The 22,914-nt window shown below is 38.6% G+C and overlaps 1 protein-coding gene and 1 pseudogene across 4 annotated transcripts in view; one reads left to right on the top strand and one right to left on the bottom strand.

The window, feature by feature from the left end:
• The first annotated feature begins 2,020 nt into the window (after window positions 1–2,020).
• EVI5 (ecotropic viral integration site 5) overlaps window positions 2,021–22,914 on the top strand; it is a 220,943-nt gene continuing 200,049 nt past the window's right edge. For 3 of the 4 annotated variants that reach the window (XM_054592137.1, XM_054592136.1, XM_054592134.1), the window contains exon 1: window positions 2,021–2,296. The gene's annotated coding sequence lies outside the window, so the exon portion shown is untranslated. Of the gene's footprint in view, window positions 2,297–2,710; window positions 2,839–22,914 lie in introns of those variants that run through there. The other variant, XM_054592135.1, reaches the window with a different exon arrangement.
• LOC129085760 (elongation factor 1-alpha 1-like) lies at window positions 6,369–7,593 on the bottom strand (annotated as a pseudogene).

Genomic DNA, 22,914 nt, shown 5'->3' with positions numbered 1-22,914 from the left:
CCTTGAAGCAACCAATGTTATTAGTTTCATGTGGGCCAATCCCATAGCTATCACATTCAGGGGTTTATACAAGGTGCTCTGAGGACTGAGTTTTCCCAAAGGACTGAGTTTTGAGGACTGTGGTTACCCAAAGAATCTTGTGACAGCTCAGCTAAAACAATATAAAGTCAGTTTTAAAAAAGCTGGAGTTCTTTTTAGAGTCTGATTCCAAATGTCAAATGACCTAGGTAACACTTAAGTCACATCTGTTTAAGTTCTAGCAGTCTATGAGCCTCATTCATTTATTAAACAAATTTGTATTGAACAATTATGGAACTACGACCATGAACCAAAGAAAACCAAGCTCCTTGTCTTACGGAGGTAGTAGTTCAGTGGGGGAAACAAAAATTCATCAAAATAATCATACAATAACAGTTTCAGTGCAGTGTAGTAGGAAGGGACCAAGGTAGGGGGGTCTGAAGGTGCTTCTCAGAGTTAGAGATTAGAGTTGAGATAAGGGGAATGAGCTTTTCAGGCACAGAGCAAAGCACTGTGCAAAAGCTCTGTGGAAGGAGGAAGCTTTGAAGGATTAGAAGGGACCAGAGTGGCTGGAATAGAGACAGCAGGATGGAATGTGGTCTGAGCAGTGAGAAATGGAGGTGGGCAAGTCACCTGACTAGGCGAGGGCTTGGTAGTTAAGGGGTTTTGTCTCTGAGAATGGGAACCTGTTAAAGTGGTTTATGCTGGAAAGTGATAGGGTCGCCTTGCCTTATATATCCTATGTGAAGAAGAAATTAAAGAGGGCTAAAGCGCATGTGTGGATAAACCAATTAGATGACTACTTTAGTATCCCCCCTTCACTCCGCAAAGGTAGCTTAGACTAGTATGGTGATGGAAAAGACAGAAGAGGACAGATTCAAGGAAAATTTGGGAGGTATAAAATCAATTGGATTTGCTGATAGATGAAATATAGGAGGGAACGATAGATTATAGAGATGTCTCAGCTTTCTTATGCAACATGGATTCATTTGCAATAACATTGTTAATTAAAACTAACTTCAAATAATGGCATGCCTTAAAGTTACGCAAAATTTTGCTTCACAAAATTTCAAGGTTTCAAAGTTTTGTGGCTTGGTGGAACGCAGGGATCTACTGCCTATTTTTTGGTACTTTCTAATCTTGTTTAAAAAATGGAAAGCTTTTTATTTCTCTGAATGTTTATTACAGTGGAACCCCTTTGGAGATTATACATTTAAATTTGAAAATAACCAGGGTTATCTGATTTCTGGGCAAATAATTTTGGAGTTTTTTGGTACTGATAATTACTATCATTTTGTCACTTCTAAGTGTATAATGAAAGCAATTTATATTGCCTTTATTATTTTTCTTTCCTGTTTTTGTTGGGATTAGGCCGGAATCTACTAATTGTTTCTTTCCCAAACTAAGTACTTTCCTTCTAAGAATTTCTTCGTTGATATTGGATGGCGGCACCTCAAATATTTGTGCCCAGGTTCTGCCCCCTGCTGGACTCCGCATATGGACGGTGTGTTGAGAGGACTGACGGTAGAGTCATTTGCAATCACATGTGACATTTACAAATTAATTATTGTTTTTGAGAGAAACCTAGGTCATCTCCCGGGGAGCTCAGACAGCCTTTCGAAGCCTGCGCGTCTGCATCCGGTGGCCACGACTCGGGAGCAGGCGCGTGGGCGGTGCGGCGTTGCAGCAGTGCAAGGCCCGCAGCGCCAAGCGCGGGGTCTCTTCGAGCTCCGGGAGCGGGGCGGGGGGTGGTGTCTGGTGCAGCTCTCACATGCTAGGGTCATTTTAAGAGAGGAGGAAGTCAGCAATTTGTAGGGCCAAGGGCTGCTGCTTTGAAAGAGGCAGAGGAGGGAAGAGGGATTTCTCCGCCCCCGTTCCCCACAGTCCAATCGCTTCGGCTTCTCCTTTCTCGGCCAGCCCGGCCCCTAACCTGCTCCGACCCATTATGCGGTAGAGACGGCCCGGTCTCTTTAAGGCCCTGCCGCGCCTGCGCCTTGGGCTTTCCTGACGCGGCCCGGCCGGACCCTGGAGAAACCCAGCGGCGGGCAGGCTAGGGGTCGCGGAGTGCTTGTGACAGCAGCGGCGTCCAGAGGGGTGGGTGAGGGTCCGGCACTATTCTGAGCTCCTGAGTGAGCGTGGCGCTCAAGTGACGGCGGAGAAGGCGGGGAGAGCGGCCCGCGGAGCCGGGAGCGGGGCCAAGGCGCAGAGACGCGGCGGCGCGGCTGTGGGCTGCATGGGAAGTTAATGTTTACGGCGGAGTCCACCCAACGTTTCCAAGGTGAGAGGCGCCCTGCCAGGCCGGGCTGGCCGCGAGCCTGGGTTCTGCGGGGCGCACGGCGAGGCCGAGTCGCGGCGAGTGGGGTCCGCCACCAAACTTGCGGTGAGAGTGGGGCGGGCGCGTCCGGCACTGCCGGGGCCTAAGTTCCTTGTGGCCCCTGCGGCCCTTGGGCTCTGGGGAAGAAACTCGTCAGCGGATCTTCCAGTAGAGTTCCAGGGAAGTGGAGGGATGGGGCAGCTTTGGGTGCGCTTCCCCGTGAATCCTGAGGGGGATACTGACCCTTCACACCGGCCGTCGACGCCAGAAATCTTTTACCTTTGGGTGACCTGACGGGGCTAGACCGCCCGCACCCCTTGTAAAGTTAGCGTCATTTTTTTTGGCCTCCGGGGTTCTGCGCAAGGCCGTGTCTCCAGGCAGGTGATGGGCAAGCCAGGTGTGCTAGATGACTCCCAAGGATGCATTTGGGGAGCGGTTGTAGCCGTCACTGACTGAATCACTTTAGGACAAGCGGGGCAAGCCTTAAATTAACCGCAGAATTTCCGGTAGGTTGGATTGTAGTGTTGGTGTTCGCTTATAGTTGCTGTGATTTATTTGTGTTTTTCTGTCTGTCGTTTGGTTGTCTTAGATCAACTTAGTTGACATCCTTTCACCTAAGAGTTAACCAAAACTTTTGGAACGATTCCTTCGCTTTGCTCTCATCCATTGCTTTAGAGGTGATTTTGAAAAGCAGCATTTTCCTGCACAGATATCTTTTCTTTGGGTTACAGTGTAGAATAATAAACTCCTTTCTTTGCTGAAAGAAAAAAAAATCCAGTGCTTCTTGAAGATCAAGAAAAATTATCAGTTGGTAGTTTTTAATTTTGTTCTGGGCTGATACATTAGTAGCTATTTTTGTTTTTTAGTTTTCTTAGTAAAGTTTCTGCAACAGAAGCTCCTTTTCTATTCTAAAATACTAGTCTTAGGTCTCTGAGAACTTTGTGTTAAAAAAAATCTTAGAAAACTTAGAAGTGTGGTATGCAGAGAAGTGCACAATCCTAAGTGTGCAGGTAAAGAATTTTTCCCAAGTGTACCATCACAGATCAAGAAACAGAACATTTCTTGGTTGGGATTTATACCCAGTGGTGGAATTGTTGGTTTGTGAGGTATGTGAATGATAAAACCTCAGTATTACATACTGTTGAACATTTCCTCAAAGTCATTTTCTCAATTAGCAGGGAATGATATTTCAGTTACCACACATCCTTCCTGATGCTTATCACTTTTTAAAACTTGCTGTTCTGATAGAGGTACAGTAATATATCAGTGTGGGTTTATTTTGTATTTGTTTTGATGATTATGGTTGAGTGTGTGTGTATGTGTTTGCGTATCTCCCATGAGTCCTTTTTAGCATATATGTAAAGTTTTTCTTTCTCATCTTGTCTTGCCTCCTCACTCTTTTTAATGCTCTTTTTTTGATTAATGGAAATTCTCGATTTTAATGAAATATACTTAATTTTTTCCTTTATGATTACTATGTTTTGTGCCCTGTTTAAGAAATCTACGCCTAGCCTAAGAATATGAAGTCATTTCTCTGTGTTACCTTCTAGGAGTTTCATTTTGTTTTACTTTTCACATTTAAGGTGTGTACCTTACAGTAAATTACAAATGGGTTGTAGGGGTCCAGATTTACTTTTTACCATATGGGTATCTTTTTTGACCCAGCACCATTTATTGAAAATACTTTCCTTGCCCCTCTGCAATGTGTGGTGCTTTTTCATTGACTGCGTGTTCATTTCTACAAATTTTGGAAATTGGAATTGAATCTGTGTATCAGTTTGGAAAGAATTGACATCTTAACAATATTGAGTTTTACAATTTATGAAAATGATACATCCCTCTGTTTGTTTAGGTCTTTAAAACTTTTCTCAGGAATGTTTTCTAGCTTTCTGTGTAAAAATCTTGCATGTCCTTTTGATGTTTATACTTAGGTATTTGATATTTTTTGACATCATTATACATAATTTTAAAACAATTGTGGCCAGTATACAGAAATAAAACTGATTTTTGTTGGAAGGTGGCAGGGGGAAGACTCTGGGATTGTTAAAAAACAATTCCCAGGCATCATTTCATTAATAAATTCTAAGTCTTTAATCTTCATGTAGGACCTAGTCCATATACACCTCGTACGTTCTAGTTTTCTAAGGCTTTTTTTTTTTCCCCCTGGTATCTCCAGTGTCTAGGACCAATTAAAGATATATAGAGTGTTTAGTATATTGACAATCACTGCTTTAGGCTCTGGGGATACAATGCTGATTAATATGTTGCCCCTACCCTTCAGAAACTAGAGCTTAGGGATGCTGTAGATGTTCTAGAAAAGATCTTTGTCCTTCACTAGGAAAAACGCTGTGATAAAAAGTGGTTTGGCTGCATGCAAAGGGACATTCAAATCAAACTGGGGAGAGGTAATAAACCTGGCTTTCACTGTTCTGAGAGCTAGGCAAAAGAAATGGCCTGTGGGTGGTGGCTGCTATTTATTATACATATAGGACTCTGCTCTTATCCACAGTGGATACATTCCAAGACTTCCCAGGGGATGCCTGAAACCATGGATAGATAGTACTGGATCCTATACAGTATATGCTATGTTTTTTCCTACACATACATACCTTTTCACTGAAAGGAAGCCCTTCATGCTTTCTCTTTCTTCTATCTGAATTGCCAACATCACTACTCTTGCATTTTGGGGCCATTATTAAACAAAATAAGGGTTACTTGAATACAGACACTGCAATACCTTCATAATCCATCTGATCTGGTAACTGAGATGCCTGCTAAGTGACTAACGGTTGAGCAGTGTATACAGCAAGAATATGCTGGACAAAGGGATGATTCATGGAGTGGACAGAGTGGGATGGTGCAAGATTTCAACACACTACTCAGAATGGCATGCAATTTAAAACTTATGAAATGTTTATTTCTGGAATTTTGCATATAATTTCAGCCACAGTTGATTGCAGGTAACTGAAACTGCAAGATGGCTAAGGGGGGTACTACTGTAATTCTGCTTAATTCCTTGGTTTTCAGCCTTGAGCATCACTTTTCTCTCCTTGAGCCTGGAGTCTCTTTGTTTCTAGAAATTAAATTTGAGAGAGGATGCGAATAGTAGAGAAGGGAAACTGGAGGGTCTCTGTACAGACTTCATACAAACTTTAAATGACTAACCTGCTCTTCAGCCTCATACCTCTCCCCCACTGACTGTATACCTACGACTTCCAAGTGCTGAGCTTTATTGGGATTTTGTTAGTGAAGCAAATTACTTCTTGACCGTATTTCCTTCTTCAGATCTGTAGGTTTAACTTTTCTCCTCTATTTAGTTATGTAGTCCTCCATCTCTTTTGTTTCATGGATGTCATACTTTTCTTACCTGTTTGAGAAATTAGACTCTACAGAGTCTAAAACAGTGGTTCTGAACTTTGACTGCACATTAGAATTCACGGGGAGCTTTAAAACCCACACACACTCATATGCATGTACACACATGCTGCTTGACCAAATACATTAGAATCTCTAGGGGCAGGACCGAAATAACAATAATTTTAAAAAATTTAGGTGTAATTACGTGCAGTAAAATACACAGATTTTAAGTGTATAGTGTGATGATAAAAAGCATTGTGAAAACCCTAGAAAATTCCATTGTATTCCTTTGTTCTACATTTCCCACTCCCAGCCCAGATTTCTGATTCCTACCACCATGGATTAGCATCCATATTTTTTATTATTATTTTTAATTTATTTTTATTTTTTCTCATTAAACCTTGTTTTAATGGGTCTCAAAATTCTGTGACAGATTTTTGGTCAAATTGTTTCCATTAAAAAGTACTGATTTTAAAAACTGCCACCCCGCCCCCCCACACACGCCCCTCCCCAAATGGTCCACAGAACATCCTCTTTTCCTTCTGAAGGTTTTATGATGTATTGTAATTACTAACCAGTCATTTATTATTAAACTTAAATGGCTAATTGAAACAAACAGTTCTGAGACTGTTCTTCTACTAGTGATTAAGACTGGGGTGGGAGGTGTTGGGGATAATATTCATTTAGCCTTCTGAGCTTTCTGGGCATACTTGGGGACTTCGCCAGCTGCAGCTGCCTTCTTGTCCACTGCTTTGATGACACCAACAGCAGCTGTCTGTCTCATGTCACAAACAGCAATGCAACTCAGAGGAGGATAGTCAGAGAAGCTCTCAACACACGTGAGCTTCCCAGGAACCATATCAACGATGGCAGCATCACCACATTTCAGAAACTTTGGGCCATCTTCCAGCTTTTCCCCAGAATGACAATCAGTCTTCTCCTTCAGCTCAGCAAAAGTGTAAGCAATATGAGCTGTGTGACAGTCCAGAACAGGTGCGTGTCCAGCACTGATTTGGCCAGGATGGTTGAAGATAATCACCTGAGCTGTGAAGCCAGCTGTTCCCATCAGTGGGTCATTTCTCCTGTCACCAGCCACATTGCCATGATGAACATCTTTGACAGACTCGTTTTTGACATTGAAGCCCACATTGTCCCCAGGAAGAGCTTCACTTAAAGCCTACTGGTGCATTTTAACAGAGTTTACTTCAGTTGTAACATTGACTGAAGCAAAGGTGACCACCATGGCAGGTTTGAGAACGCCAGTCTCCACTTGGCCTGCAAGGACAGTACCAATACCAGTAATTCAGTAGACATCCTGGAGGGGCAGATGCAGGGGCTTGTCAGTTGGATGAGTTGGTGGCAGGATATAATCTAGAGCATCAAGCAGTGTGGTTCCACTGGCACTGCCATCTTTGCGGGTGACTTTCCATCCCTTGAACTAAGGCATGTTAGCACTTGGCTCTAGCATGTTGTCACCATTCCAACCAGAAATTGGCACAAATGCTACTGTGTCAGGGTTGTAGCCAATTTTCCTTAACAATTTCCTTGTATCTCTTCTGGCTGTAGGGTGGCTCAGTGGAATCCACTTTGTTAACATCAAAAATCAACTGTTCCACATCCAGTGTGTAAACCAGAAGGGCATGCTCGTGAGTCTGCCCATTCCTGGAGATCCCTGCTTCAAATTCACCAACACCAGCAGCAACAACCAGGACAGCACAGTCAGCCTGAGATGTGCCTGTAATCATGTTTTTGATAAAGTCTCTGTGTCCTGGAGCATCAATGATAGTCACATAATACTTTCTGGTTTCAAATTTCCGCAGGGAGATATCAATGGTGATACCACACTCAAGTTCAGCTTTCAGTTTATCCAAGACCCAGGCATACTTGAAGGAGCCCTTCCCCATCTCAGCAGCCTCCTTTCTCAAGTTTTTCAGTGGTTCTTTTGTCAGTCCCACCACATTTGTAGATCAGATGGCCAGTAGCAGTAGACTTGCCGGAATCTGCGTGTCCAGTGACCACAGTGTTGGTATGAGTTTTTTCCTTTCCCATTTTGATGTTGATTTAGTGGTGGTTTATGGAACACCTATATTGTGGCGGCAAACCCCTTGGGAAAAAGCATCCATTGTTTTAAAACTGCCTGAGTGATTCCATTATGGCCAAGATGAAACTATTGGTTGGGTGGACTATATGTTTGAGGCTATCTCCAGTGTCTCTGTCTTTCCTTTTGTCTTGGTCTGATTTTCCAGAGCGTATCTTCTAGTTTTCTGCTTGAAGGGCATAGTTCTGGTTGCCATTGATTTGGGAATTCAGGAAGAGAGGGCTAGGTAATGAGCCATAGAGCACTTAGTATATAGGATCACATAGCTTTTGCTTCTTTTTGTTAGGATACCTAGGCGTGTTCCACCATGTGTGGATTACCCTCTTGAGAGAATAAATCTCCAATCAACTGACAACAGAGGGTGGACCAGGCAGCAACTTGGAGGAAGAATGGGGTATAGACTTTTAAAATATTTTAAAAACTTTGACTTGGTCCTTTCTTAGTTTAGTTTCCCCTCCCCCTCTTTGTTCTGATAGTTCCTGAGCCTTTTGAGGATTCTGTAGTGTAAACTGGGTCTGTTCTTAGTTGTCAGAACTAAGAACTGACTTAGATGACTGTCTTTCACGAGTCGCTTACCAGTTATCCATCTTCCTTCCAGCTTCCAAAATCGTATTGCTGTTGTCTCTTTTTCCATTCTCTCTGACCTATGGTTTGTGTTCTAAAAACAGAACAAAAGAACAACAGAAGTTTATCTTTATCCTTGTTTTACTAGAGTTTTGGGAGGGAGCAAAATTAGGTATATGTGTCCATCTGCTATCTTCACCTGGAGTCCATCATCTGCTTTTCATTATTCAAATCCCCGTTTGTCCTCCACTGTTGTCTCCTTCCCGTGGTGTTTATAGCTTTTACATTTGTTTACTGTTAATCTAAGTAGAATGTCAGGAGGGAGATCACCTAAATATTGGATCAAACTGTCATTTCTCTAGAAGTCCCAAAATTCTTTTGAGAAGTACTCATTGTCCCAGAATCTTAAAATCTCAGAATTAGAAATCATTTTAAAGCTAAGCCAGCCAGTTGAGCTGTTTGATACTTTCCGTAATGGGACACTCATAGTAAAGAGATGACTGTCTAGAGAAGCCAGTTGGGCTAGGGATCTCTGCAAGGGTCTGAAAATCCACATGTGCATTAAACATTACTATTGAAAGAATAAGTAATAAATCTCATATATTTTAACATGAAATTATTTTAAAAATCATGGGGTCAATAATACTTAAATCCAACTATGGTCATGGGAGAAGATAATCAGAATTTTTTTATTTTGAAAAAGGATTTTCTGCCAGTAAAAATTGAAAACTATTGCTAAAGATAAAGTTGTAGAGATCTTAGTTTATAGTTAACATAAATTGATAAATTAATTATAACAAACCATTAAAGCCTCTATGTTAAGCTCCTCTAATAGCTTTGTTTTTCTTTTTGCTCTTTTTCTTAAAATACTAAGGCATTAGGTTTCCAAATGCTCTTTGAGATAAAGATTTTACTGTAAAGTTCATGATGAAATGAAAATACTCTTCTCAATATGATTTGCTTTCTTTTAGGCTAATTTTATAAAATTTAATACATTTACCTTTAAATTATGTCCTCCTTTTCTGTATTACAATGTCCTACTTTACATGAAAATTGTGATGCTAGATATTGGGTGGGCCTTTTTTCTGTTTTCTGTAATGTCCTTATTTGGTAAAATATAAAGCTGTCAGACCAATGTTGCTCTTCAATTAATTTTTGATGGGGTTAATAAAATAGGAACTTATCACTGCATACTATTCCCTCCAGCCTTTTTTCACTCGTCCACAAATTAATTATTTTACTTTTATGTTTGTATATAAAATTCAAGATATCAATCAAAGATAATCTTTGCTGTTATTACTATCTTTCTTGGTGGTGTGGTAGTTCTTTCTCGTTAGAAACATGTGGGTTAACTAATTGGTATTTTGTGGTTTGAACCTGTTGACTGTGGCCCTGTGTATTTGTTCTGTGAGGGTCATCCGGTTTCTCATTATTACAAGTTGCCTGGTGTGTTTATTTGTTGCCATTTCCAGCTGTTTACTAGTGTTTATTTACTTCAAAAGAGCTCTCCGTGCCAGTGCTATTTGCATTTTATTATTGAAGTGGCCAAAGACAGTGAGCGTTTAGCACTTGTTAATTGTTCTTTGTACTGATCCAGCCCTCACAGTTGTACTCTGCAAAGTGTTTATTAAAGCTGGTTAAACTGGCTATTATCTGGGTCTTCATTGTTGGTTTTGCTATTCATTGTCTTTTGAGTTCATGATTTTGCTAACCCCTGTCTGTGTTCTAGTAAGGGGCCTTGATGAGCAATAGAGCAGAAGTGGCTTTATTATGGATTGTTGCTCTTTTTTTCCCCCTTCATAGGAAAGGGAAAGCACTGATATAGAAGTGAAGATGGGGATATTGTTCTATCTTTGAGTTGGTGCTCAAATGATTAGGCGCTTTCTTTTCGGCCTGATACAGCTCTTTTGCTATGCCACAAATGAATTTGTTAGAGTAGTATTAAGTTACTGGATGAAAATGTAGCTTTAATGAACAATGTATAATATGATATGAACAATTGTACTGGGTTGGCCAAAAGTTTTTTGTTTTTTTCCTGTAAGATGGCTTTAGTAGCTCTTAGTTGTCTTTACTTCATTCGGAACAATTTTGTTAGATTGTATTGTGACAGATGTCATATCAGCATGCATTTAAAAAAAATCAAAATTGGTGACTTTTTCTGTAGCCATTTTAATATTGAAGATGGAAGAAAATAACCAACATTTTCAGCATATTATGCTTTATTACTTCAAGAAAGGTAAAAATGCAGCTGAAATGTAAAAACAAAAAAAAAAAAAAGAATTTGTGCAGTGTTTGGAGAAGGCACTGTGACTAATAGAATGTGTCAAAAGTGGTTTGTGAAGTTTCACGTAGGAGAGTTCCTGCTGGACGATGCTCCATGGTCAGGCAGAGCATTTGAAGTTAATTGTGATCAAATCGAGGCATTAATTGAGAACACCCAACCTTATACCACATGGAAGATAGTTGACATACTCAAAATATCCAATCAATATAGTTACCGGTGAAAATGAAAAATGTATCTTTTTATTTTACAGAAAATACTAAATGAACTTTTTGGCCAACACAATATACTATATTTTAATGAACTGTGTGAGAGAAAGAAGAAAAATTTAGTGTCTTCAGCCATACCAGAAACTAGGAGAGTTTCGAAGACTGAGCCAGAATTTGATGGTGAGAAGATGGACTGCAAAGTAAACTGAGAATTAATTTTAGGGAAGAAGCTCATGAAAAATGTAATGCCTTTGAATATTTATTTGAAATACATGTAAGAGATGAGCACAAGACTTAACTTGATGGCTGTTTTGAAAATGTGAAGGAGCATAATTTTTTATTTTTTTTTACTGCCAGATTAACAAGGTTATAGAGGTTGTCAAGCATGATGCTACATTTACATTTAACATATAAAATCAGAAAAATGAGTCAGTAAATGATCTAGAAGTTTAATGAAGTTATAAACATTGTTCATAAGTCATTAGGAACCACCAAAAAACATATTTAGCATCTTCTATATGTCATATATAATGACAGGTATTGGGAAGGTAATGGTGATCTATTCTGCATTGACAAAATCCTTGCTCTCATAAAATTTACAAACCAGGGGAAGACACAGTTGTCAAAATCTTGTTTATGAGTGAGATAATTTTTGTAAGAAAGTTATTTATTGATAAATTTTGTCTTAAAACTTGAGACTTTTTTTAAAAACTACTAAGGAAAGATGCTGAGTGTAGTAAAAATTTTAAATCTTAATTTTTTTGAGGTAAAATTTACATACAGAAAAATGCACAGAACTTAAATATATAGTTGACTGAATTTTAATGCGTGTATTTGCCTGTGTGAATCTCTCCCTTATGGTTCCTTTAGTTAGTCCTCATTTTCCTGATATCTTTTACCACAGATTAGTTTTTCTTGTTCTTGAACTTCATAAATAGGATAATACAGTGTGTATTCTTTACTGTCTGACTTCTTTTGTTCAACGTATGTTTTTGAAATTCCTCCATGTTGTTGCTCATGTTCTTGATTAGTTTTTCTTGTTCTTGAACTTCATAAATAGGATAATACAGTGTGTATTCTTTACTGTCTGACTTCTTTTGTTCAACGTATGTTTTTGAAATTCATCCATGTTGTTGCTCATATCAGTAGTTTGTTCTTTTAAATGGGTGTGTAGTAATGCATTGTATGACTATAACATAATTTGTTTATACATTCTCCTATTTGGCTACTACGAATAAAGCTATTGTGAACACTTGGCTACTAGTCTTTTTATGGACATACATTTTTGTTTTTCTAGGTTAAATAATTAGGGGCAGAATTACTGGGTCAAAGGGTAGATGTATGTTTAGAAAACATTGCAAAAACAATTTTTTTTTAACCCAATAACCCAAGTGGTTATATCATTTTACATTCCAATCAGCAATCTATGGCAGATCAGAACTGAATTTCAGAAAGACTCTTGAAAGTCTTGAATGGATACAAGACTTGAAATTGGGAAAATATAGTAATATAGCTGAAAATTGATGTATTCCTGTTCTAAGCAATTGATAGGGAGGGAGAGAATCCTAAAGATTCTAGACCTATGATGTGTTGGGTGAGCACACATCACAGCTGACCCCCATGTATCCATGGGCTGCTGGATATTAGCATGTCAATAATTAATAGGGGGAACACAGTGGAGGAGCAGATTTTGGAGGGTAAGGGGGTAATAATTCTGTTTTGTTTGTAAATAATAATAGGGACAGAAGGAAGTAGATAACTCTGGAAGTGTGTGTAGTGAGGAGCAGCCCAGGGTGGAATTGAAACTTTGGGGGCCGTTGACATTTACGAAATGAGCTGATGAAGAGTAGTCTGCAAAGGAACAGAATGAGTAGTAGCTGCTATAGAAGGAAAACCAGGGAAGTGATTTAACAGAAGCTGAAAGAATAGAGCTTTGAAGAAGGAGGGAGGGGGTTGAATGTTAACATGATTAAAAAATAGTAAAAATTTGAAAACAGCCTATGTGTCCATCAGTAGAGAATTGCCTAAATAAAATATGGTGCATTCATATGATAGAATGCTATGCAGTTAATGGAATGTGGTACTAACACACAGTACTAGTTTCCTATTGCTGCTGTAATAAACTATCAAACTTAGTGGCTTAAAACAGATGTTTTCACTGGGCTAAAGTCAAGGTATTGGCAGGGCTGGTTCCTAGGATAGAGTCAATTTTCTTGCCTTTTCCAGCTGTTAGTGTTGCATCCTTCCTATTCCTTGCATTGTATTTCTTGGCCCCTTCCTTCACCTTCAAGGCCAACAGCATAGCATCTTTAGATGGACCCAACACAAATAATTCAATTCAGTATAACCTCCTCATCACAGGATACTTAATTTAATCACACCTGCCAAATTCCTTAACAGATATTTCCCTCCTTATAATTTAATCATTCTTCCTTTACCAGAGTCAGTATACTTAAAGTAATTAAAATGACTAGCATTAAAATGAAATTTTTAGGCCTTTGTTGTTATTTGTGCACTGTGTGCCCTTTTGGAAAATTATGTTGAAGATTCTTATTGTCGTTTTAGGGTTTTACAAAACAGTGGTAATTCATTTTTATTTCATATTGTGTATGGAGTGAAAGTCCTTAACACTTCTTCACACGGTGCTTGATATATTGTGTATACTAAATATAAAATTCATGTAATATGTGATATATTTTCAGAGATAATGTTTTGAATTTGTGCTTTTTTTCAGACTAGATTGAAACATAGGGAAACAGGCATTTTAGTACTCTTGTTGCTGCCAGGAAAAAAATGTGTATATGGATATGCCTTTTAAAAAAACAGCATTTTTATGTTTGTAACAATGGAACGTTGAAGTTAGGGATTAGGTTTATTAGCTCCTTACCCATGAACTTTGAACACCTTAGCTATAGCAATTTTAGGTCAAGCTCATATGATCAAATTGTAGTTATCTAGTGCTCTTATTTAATGTATTTTAGATAGTGCTCTCTTTTCCCAGTTTTAATATGAAAGTATTTGTGGGGAAATTTACATCAGTAAGTCAGTAATGTAATACAATATTGCATATAATAATAATTATCTCTTTGAAGGAGAACAACCTTAGTTTTTGTTGAGAATCTAGTACAATTCTGTTTTGCAAAAATCTATTTATAATATCTGACGGCTGAAAAAAAATAGGATGGTGTAGTAGAAAGAGTCAGCATTTTGCTTTGTCCTTTAACCTTTCTGGGTCGGTTTCTTTATCAGAAAAACGTATATTTTGATATTTAATGTGAAAAGTTGGTCAATGAGGAATGTAAAAAATGTCAAGTACCTAGAGCAGTGCATGGCATATGTTTTGGTGCCCAAAATAAATAGCAGCTGTTATGATTTTGTGATTATATTATTAAAAGAGACTAAAAATGCAGAAAAGTGCAAATAGAATTGAAGATAATACATACGGAATGACCAAGTAGTATTCTGTTGTGTAAATGTACCATAGCCTTTTTATCCACTCATCTACTGATGGACACTTGAGATGCTTCCAAATCTTGGCTATTGTAAATAACACTGCAGTGAACATAGGTTCTTTCAAATTAATGTTTTGGGTTTCTTTGGATATATTCTCAGGAGCGGAATCCATTTTTCATTTTTTGAGGAAACTCCATATTGTTTTACACAGTGGCTGCACCAATCTGCATTCTTGCCAACAGTGTACTAGTGTTCCCTTTTCTCCATGTCCTTGCCAGCCCTTGTTTGTTGACTTATTGATAATAGCCATTTTAACAGGTGTGTGAGAAGGGTATCCTGTCCCACAGAGTCCCCCTGGCTGCAGTGGATGAGGAAATGTCATTCTAGACACTCTCGGTTGGCCAGGAAAAGAGGGTAGTGATTCCCTCTAGTGGAGAGTGCCCCAAGCCCTTCTCTTGAAGTAGCTTTTATTGAGAGCAATTTGTGCAGGGGTATACAGCATATATGCAAAGCTTATCAATCAATGCCTACAGGCTATATTTACAGAAAACAGAGATCATAGATAACAATTGAAGGAACACAGAGATTTGCCTCAGGTCAGCGTCTGGTAGACAGGGTGACATCCATTTGACCCTGAAACCTGGGAAACTGATTTCATTCTATGCTCCAGCTCCAAACATCAGTACTCATTAACTCAAGGGCATTCTTAGCAAAGTAGTTTTCATGGGATTTAATGCATTCCTTTTTCAGGCCTAATTGCCCCAGGGAACTGCCTGATCCGGTTTAGGGCTGTACCTGCCTTTATTGCTGTTTCACTGACCCGGTCAGGTGGGTGGAGCAAAGCAACTAAGATAAAGAGACTTCTTTCAGAAAGAATGAGGAGTCTGGCCATTACAACGCTGAGGGGTGAGGGTCCTTTGCACCTTCTCCATGTCCGCTAAGCCCTTCCCTGATGGCCCCCAAGCAAATGTGCCTGTCTTAGGTTGCCCTTGCCATCGAAGGGTCTTACCTGTCATTGACTAACCAGCCATCTTCCAGGGCCAAGTAGGGTGATGTGAGGGAGGCAGGAGCTGCGCCTCTGCCAGCAGGACAGGTTTTTTTTCTCAGTGGCCTATTTCCCCAAGGCCTCCTTGCTCAGCTCCAGCCTTGGGGCCCTCTCACCTGTTGTCAAGGCTATAGTCCCTGAAACCAGGCAGGATGGTTCCCAACAGGTGTGAGATGATATCTCATTGTGGTTTAATCTGCATTTCTCTGATGATTATTAATGTTGAGCATCTTTTCATATGTCTGTTGGCCATCTGTATGTACTCTTTGGAAAACTCTATTCAGTCCCTTTGCCTGTTTTTTATTTGGATTATTTGTTGTGTGTGCGCGCGTGTGCGTGTGTGTGTTGAGTTTTATAAGTTCTTTGTAAATTTTGGTTATTAATTCCTTATCAGATAGATCATTGGCAAATATGTTCTCCCATTTCAGTGGGTTGTGTTTTCGTTTTTTGATGATTTCCTTTGGTGTGCAAAAACTTTTCAGTTCGATGTAATCCCATTTGTTTATTTTTGTCTTTTGTTTCCCTTACCCAAGGAGATATATCAGAAAAGATATTGCTATGAGAAATGTCTGAGACTTTACTGCCTGTGTTTTTCTCCAGGATTTTTATGGTTCTAAGTGTAACATTTAAGTCTTTAATCCATTCCAAGTTTATTCTTGTATATGGTGTAGAAGGTGATCTAGTTTTATTTTTTATTTTTTGCACTTATCTGTTCAATTTTCCCAACACCATTTATTGACTAAACTTTTTTTATGCCGTTGTATGGTTTGGTCTCCTTTTTTCAAATATTTATTGACTATAGAGGCGTGGGTTTATTTCTCGGATTTCTTTTCTTTGAGACTTCGTTTTACATTAGTATTTACATGGATTAAAGATTAAATAAAGTCTATAATAGGTAGGATATTTTCAGGGAGATAGGAATTTTTATGTGATATGTTGACAGTTTTATTTTGAAATATAATTTCCACTTCAATATTTTAGTTAGTTGAATTTCTTAAATACGGAATTAGATTGGTTTTGGGCAGGCCCTATTGGTCTGTCAAATAAAATCCTCAGTGTGATGACATACTCTGATGTGTTTGCTATGTTTTCACTTTTATGTTCTACAGTTAAGTTTAGCTCTCCTTGCTATCAGCGATTTATACTTGTTAGGATGTTTTGTTTTGGGACTGAATGTTTAATTTTCTGGCTCCATCATTTATTAACTAGTGGGTCTTGGGAAAATTGTTTAACTTCCATAAACTTCAGTAATATCTCAGGGTTATTGTGAGGATTAATAAGATAATGAATGTGACTGCATAGTAAAACACTAGGTAGTGGTTGTAGCAGTAGCAATAGTATATCATTGTATACAAGTTTTGCCGTCTTGAAATTTAGCTTTAGAGGTGTGAAGGATCAGAGAGAGATGGGAATGAGCTGTATGCCTACAGAAAATAAATTAACTCAGAGAAATTTGTCATACAAACATTTAGAAGAAGGAGACTTGTCAGCAATGTTGCCTTTATTTCCTGTTTTTTCCCTTTCACTGTAATTCCTGTTCTATTTTTTTTATTCCTGTTGAAGCCAGTGCTCTTTACTTTTCCTTCTTCTATCTCCGACAGCTGTTGACTTCAGGGAAAAAGTCTGTAATTATTCTTTGTGGATATTTACAAGCTATGTGTTAAAACCTACACTCCATATTTATTGATAATACTCAAAGTATGCAGGATATTTCTATTTATATAATAATGTTGTTTATACTTATGTTTACAGAGTTGGAACAATAATTTCTTATAACTTACTTAAAATATTGAAGATAGATATTAATTTGAACCACCCCAAATCCTACTGGAACAAGATTGAGTGTGTGTGTGTATACATAAATACATAAATACATATATAAATATATATATTTTGTTTTCCACATGTTTATTCAGTTGTATACTAAGTTTTTTTATGGGCTCAGAAGTTCCAACACCTTGAAGAATGGGGAGAAATAATGATGTGTACAGGTACAAGTTCATGATTTTTAAAAAACTAATTAATTTAATTTTTTAAATTTTTCAAATACATTTGTCTCCATTTATCCGCCACCACTTTCCCTTGCCACACCCACCCCTACCTCCCCCCCTCAATCCTTCCCCAGCTTGGCTTCATCCATGTGTCCTTCACACCTGTTCCTTGACCTGACCCTTTCCATTTCTCTCCCCACTATCCCCCTCCCTCCTTCCTTCCCTCCCATCCCTGTTGGTTTCTTCTTTCTTTCAGTGTTGTTGGTCATATTTTCCTTGCCTGCTTGCTTTGCTGATTAGGTTCCACTTATAGGTGAGACCATATGGTATTTGTCTTTCACCCCTGGCTTATTTCGCTAAGCATAATGCTCTCCAGCTCCATCCATGCTGTTGTACAGGGTAGTAGCCCTTTCTTTCTGCTGTGTAGTATTCCATTGTTTAAATGTACCATAATTTTTTGATTCACTCATTCACTGATGGGCACTTAGGTTGCTTCTAGCACTTGGCTATTCAAGGTAATGATTTTTAAATATTTACATCGAAGTAGATTATTTTGAAATTTGAGCAGACATTTTAGAATGTACTTCTAAGTTTGATACATTCCTGTTTATTTTGGAAGCAAATAAGAAAAGACCTCTCTGGTTTCATTGGCATTACAAACACTTAGGTACCCACTAAAAATATGTGGTGCTGTTAATTGGTGAGCTCTGGGGGTTTGTACCCTTGTGTAAGCAGTCAGGGTTGTAGTTTAAATAATGATCCCCAAAATACAATTTCTTGTCATTTACCTGTCTGTCAATTTTCCCTTAAAATTATGGGTTCCTATAAACTTACTGTGAAATTTGAGACATTTGTAATAGTTTAATTCAGACTCAGTATAAATAATAAACACAATATGATATAGGTGAAAGAGCTTAGAATTAAAAATTCTAAATCTATAGAATTATCTATTTTTTATTTTTTCAGCGAAATTTTGTTGTTGAGTTTCATGTATATACCAGGTTATAGGCCAGATGTTATGGAAGGCAAAGTAGTACCTTCTCTTTGGTGAGAATAGAAAAACAAGATGTGCATCCAGGCTGAAACTCTGCTCCCTTCTCAGCAGTGCTCCTAATGTGCAATTCCGACCTCCATAATGATCTCTTGTTCCTTGTATCAGCAAAGTGTTTCTTTCTCCCTTTTATTTGCTTTTTGTTTGTTTTTCAGGTTAGAACATATATATTCTGTCATAACTAAGGACTCTACAAAAATGATTCTCCCTCACTTATGTAAATAACACATATTTGTTGAATAAGATTTGGAAAAATTAGAATATGAATAATATTAAAACCATATAGTTAATGTCTTATATTCTGTTCAGCTCTGTTGTGGTAATTGCTGTTGGCTGCTTTGGTTGGTGTTTTCCTTTATGGTTTGTCAGCTGGCCTTCCGGCCAGGGCAAATTATTAAAAGTCTGCTTGGGGGAGATAGAAGAATTGGCTTTAGTGCATCTAACTGGGGTGCAGTACAGACTTGAGAAGGTGGGTGGGGCACACATGGGTGGCAGCACCAGAAGGATATTGAAATGGCCAGTTGGATCCCCCTTAGAAGAGCGGGATCTATACCAAAAGCGGGGATCTCAAGCCTACAGCACCAGAGCCCAAAAAGTACACAGATAACAGCCAGCTATGAAAAGCGGCAGGGCTGCTCTCTGCCAGAGACAGATGGCTGGAGATGCAAAGAACCATTTAAAGGGCCAACACAAAATTTTTCTTTGCAGCGACTTCCCCTGGTCTCTGGCAAAGGCTGGGGCAGAGTGGGCTAGATACACCTGAGGAGTGACTGGGGAAGGAGGCTTTGGGGGGAAAACTGAGAGAGTAGCTGGCCGGATCTCAGTGCTGACTCATCCCTCATGCGGCAGCAGCCATCTTGCTCAGGCAGAGACCACTCCCTCTGAGCAGCAGCAGTGTCAGAGGACCCAATAGCCCCGCCCCCAGGTGGGATTCCACCCCCTCATCCCTTGCCCCCATGCTGTCTAAGCTGCCTGCTGAGTGCAGAGTGGCAGCCACAGACAGTAGATCCCTGGCTAAAGGGGGCGCAGAGAGGTCTGGCAACACTTGAGGAGAGTCTGGGGACAGAGGCTTTGGAGAGAGAATGGAGAGAGTAGCCGGCGGGATCCCAGTGCTGATTCCTTCCCCATAGGGCTGCGGTGAGAGAGGGCCCAATAACCCCGCCCCCAGGAGGGACTCTGCCCCACCCTGAGCTGTCTAAGGCGGCCTGCTGAGTGCAGAGTGACTAGATTAACAGCTGAAGGAGACAGCCACAAACAGTAGATTCCTGGAAGTCTTGAACAGGCTGCCTAAGGTCAGACAGGGATGACATCTGATATCATCAGAGACAGATCCAGAAAGTAAAAACAGCAGTCTCCTACCATAGAAGTTCACACCACAAAGTCAGGAAATCAAGACAGATCAACTTAAGAAGCAGAAGCAAAAGAGAAGAGTCTCAGAAATAATGGGAAGACAAAGAAATACAGCACACTCAAAGGGAAAGGAGCAATCCCCAGAAAGAGAACTAAATGAAATAGAGGCAGGTAAACTATCAGATGCTGAGTTCCAAACAACAGTTCTAAGGAAGCTCAATGAGCTCAGTCAGCTCAGAGAGAATTACCAAAAACTACAGGGAAACTATGAGGAACTTTCTGCCAACTCTATCAGCATGAAAAAGGACATAGAAACTATCAATAACAGACAAGAGGAAATGAAGAATACCATTTCTGAATTGAAGAACACAGTAGAAGGAATCAAAAGCAGGCTAGACAAAGCTGAGGACTGAATCAGTGAGCCAGAGGAAAAGTTAGAGAAAAGCTCCCAGAAGAGGAAGAAAATGAAATAAGACTCAAAAAGAATGAAGAGGCACTTAGGGAAATGCAGGACAACCTGAAACATAATAATATCCTTATAATAGGGATACCAGAAGGCGAAGAGGATGAGGAAGTGATAGAGAACCTGTTTGAAAAAGTAATGATGGAAAACTCCCCTAATTGGAGGAGAGAAAAAGTCATACAAGTCCAGGAAGCACAGAAGGTCCCATTCAAGAGGAACCTAAAGAGGCCCACTCCAAGACACATCATCATTAAAATGCCAAATATCAAAGACAGAGAATCTTAAAGTAAGCAAGGGAGAAAGAGTTAGTAAGGTATAAGGGAGCCCAAATGTGGCTAGTATCTGACTTCACAGCAGAAACACTGCAAGCCAGAAGAGAATGGCAAAAATACTCCAAGTCTTGAAAAGCAAAGGCCTGCAACCAAGACTGCTCTACCCAGCAAGCCTCTCAATTAAAATGGAAGGCAAAATAAGGAGTGTCCCAGACAAAAGAAGGCTAAAAGAATACACCTCCACCAAACCAGCATTGCAAAATATGATAAAGGGACTGCTTTAAGAAAATTAAGAAAAAGAGTCTATGAATACCCAGTTCCTTTCAGAGTTGCCAATACTTGATATTACCAGTATTTTTAATACTCATTAATCTGATTGTGACAATGTTATTTTAATTGTTCCTTTATTACTTGTTGAAACTAAACCTGTTTTTGTATATTCCTTGCCTATTTCTATTATTTTTAAAAAGCTTTAAATGACTTTCTTGGTATACTTTATCCATTTTTTGATCAAATGTTTGTAGATTTTTTTTCCCTAAAAAATCCAATTAACCCTTTTTTAGATTTTTGCAAATACTTTCCTATTCTATTACCTATCTTTTAACTTTTTTTATACATATATTATTATAGAGTCTTAAATGTTTAATATAGTTATATTGTCAATATTTTATTGTGTCTGTGTTGAAATATTTTACTTCAGGGTAAGGAAAATATAATTTTGTGTTTTCTCCTAAAAGTCCTTAGATTCTACAAATTGATTTTTCACTCACTGAATTTTTCTTACATAATGGTGAAATTGGGCTCTATACTTGTTTTATTTCAAGTAATAGTGGTCCATGCACCTTATTTGTTGAATAAGCCTTATTTTACCCATTGACTTGAAATATCAACTTAATCATATATTGTATTGTTAGACAGATACATACGTTTGTCTCTAGAATGCTCATTGTATTTCATTAATCTACTTGATTATTTGTGTGCTGGTGTCATGTTGGTTTAATTGCTGAGACTTTATAAGGGTTTTAAATTTTTAAATATTTTGTAATTAACTTTGACATTTAAAAAATAGATAAAATCAATCTACATTTAAGAAAGAAAGAAAAAGAGATGGAATTTCTACCTTTTGCGACAACATGGATGGAATTGGAGATATTAAGCTAAGTGAAATAAGCCAGTTGATGAAAGACAAATACCATATGATATCACCTATAAGTGGACTCTATTCAACAAAATAAATTAATGAACAAAATAAACCACAGGCACGGAAACATGGAGCAGACTGAAAGTGACCAGAGGGGGTGGGGAAAGAGGACAATGGTGGAAAGAAGGGGAAGGGACTAGATAACATGTATGAATGACCCATGGACATGGACAACAGAGTGGGAATTGACTGTAGGAGCTGGGGGGTACTGGTGGGATGGGTGGAGGAAGGTAAAGGGGGAAAAGTAGAGACAACTAATAGAATAAACATGATTTATAAATTTAAAAAACTTAAAAAATAAGGTCAGATGAGTGAAAAAACAAATATAGTGAATTTTTAAATTGATGAATATTAAACTTTATGAAGTTGACATAAAAAAAAATCTGCTTGACACTTGTATGCCAGTGCTCACAGCAGTATAAATTACATTAGCCAAAAGTTTGGAAACAACCCAAATGTCTATCAACAGATAAATGGATAAACTATAGATGAGTGAAGATGCATACATATATAATCTTCCAACATTAAGTATGTCAAGTTTTTCATGAGCTCAGAGTTTCGAACACCTTGAAAAATGAGAGAAATATATTTAATGGGATATTTTTCAGGCATAAAAAGAATTGAAGTTCTGATACATGCTACATCATGGACAGACCTTGAAAACATGCTAAATGTAATAAGTCAGATACAAAAGGACAGATATTGTATGTATGATATACACACATATGTATATATATCTAGAATAGATAAGTTTATAGAGTCAGAAAGTAGATTAGAATTTGCTTGAGGCTGGGAGAAGAAAGAATGGATACAGAGTTTCTGCTTTGGGTGATAAAAAATTTTGGAAATAGTTGTGATGGTTGTACATTATGAATGTACAGTTGATTCCAATGATTGCACACTTAAATACTGTTAGAATGGCAAAACTTACATTTAATATATATTTTTACCACAATTAGGAAACAGTCTGTTTGGAACCTTTAAGAGCTTGTGGCTAGTTCAGTTTTACATCTTTTTTTTTAACTTTAATTAATTTTAAGTATGTTTTATCGATTATGCTATTACAGTGTCCTTTTTTTCTCTCCCCTTTATTCCCCACTGCCCTGCACCCCCCTCCCACCGGCATTCTCCCCCCTTAGTTCAAGTCCACGGATTGTACATACAAGTTCTTTGTCTTCTCCATTTCCTATACTATTCTTAACCTTCCCGTCTACTTTATACCTACTATTATATGCTTCTTATTCCCT

This window comes from Pteronotus mesoamericanus, unplaced genomic scaffold (assembly GCF_021234165.1).
Source record: "Pteronotus mesoamericanus isolate MK-2021 breed Mesoamerican mustached bat unplaced genomic scaffold, CSHL_Meso_final scaffold_31, whole genome shotgun sequence".
NCBI lineage: Eukaryota > Metazoa > Chordata > Mammalia > Chiroptera > Mormoopidae > Pteronotus > Pteronotus mesoamericanus.
Note: the sequence above shows the minus strand (reverse complement) of the source record. Positions and strands in the feature narration are given on the sequence as shown.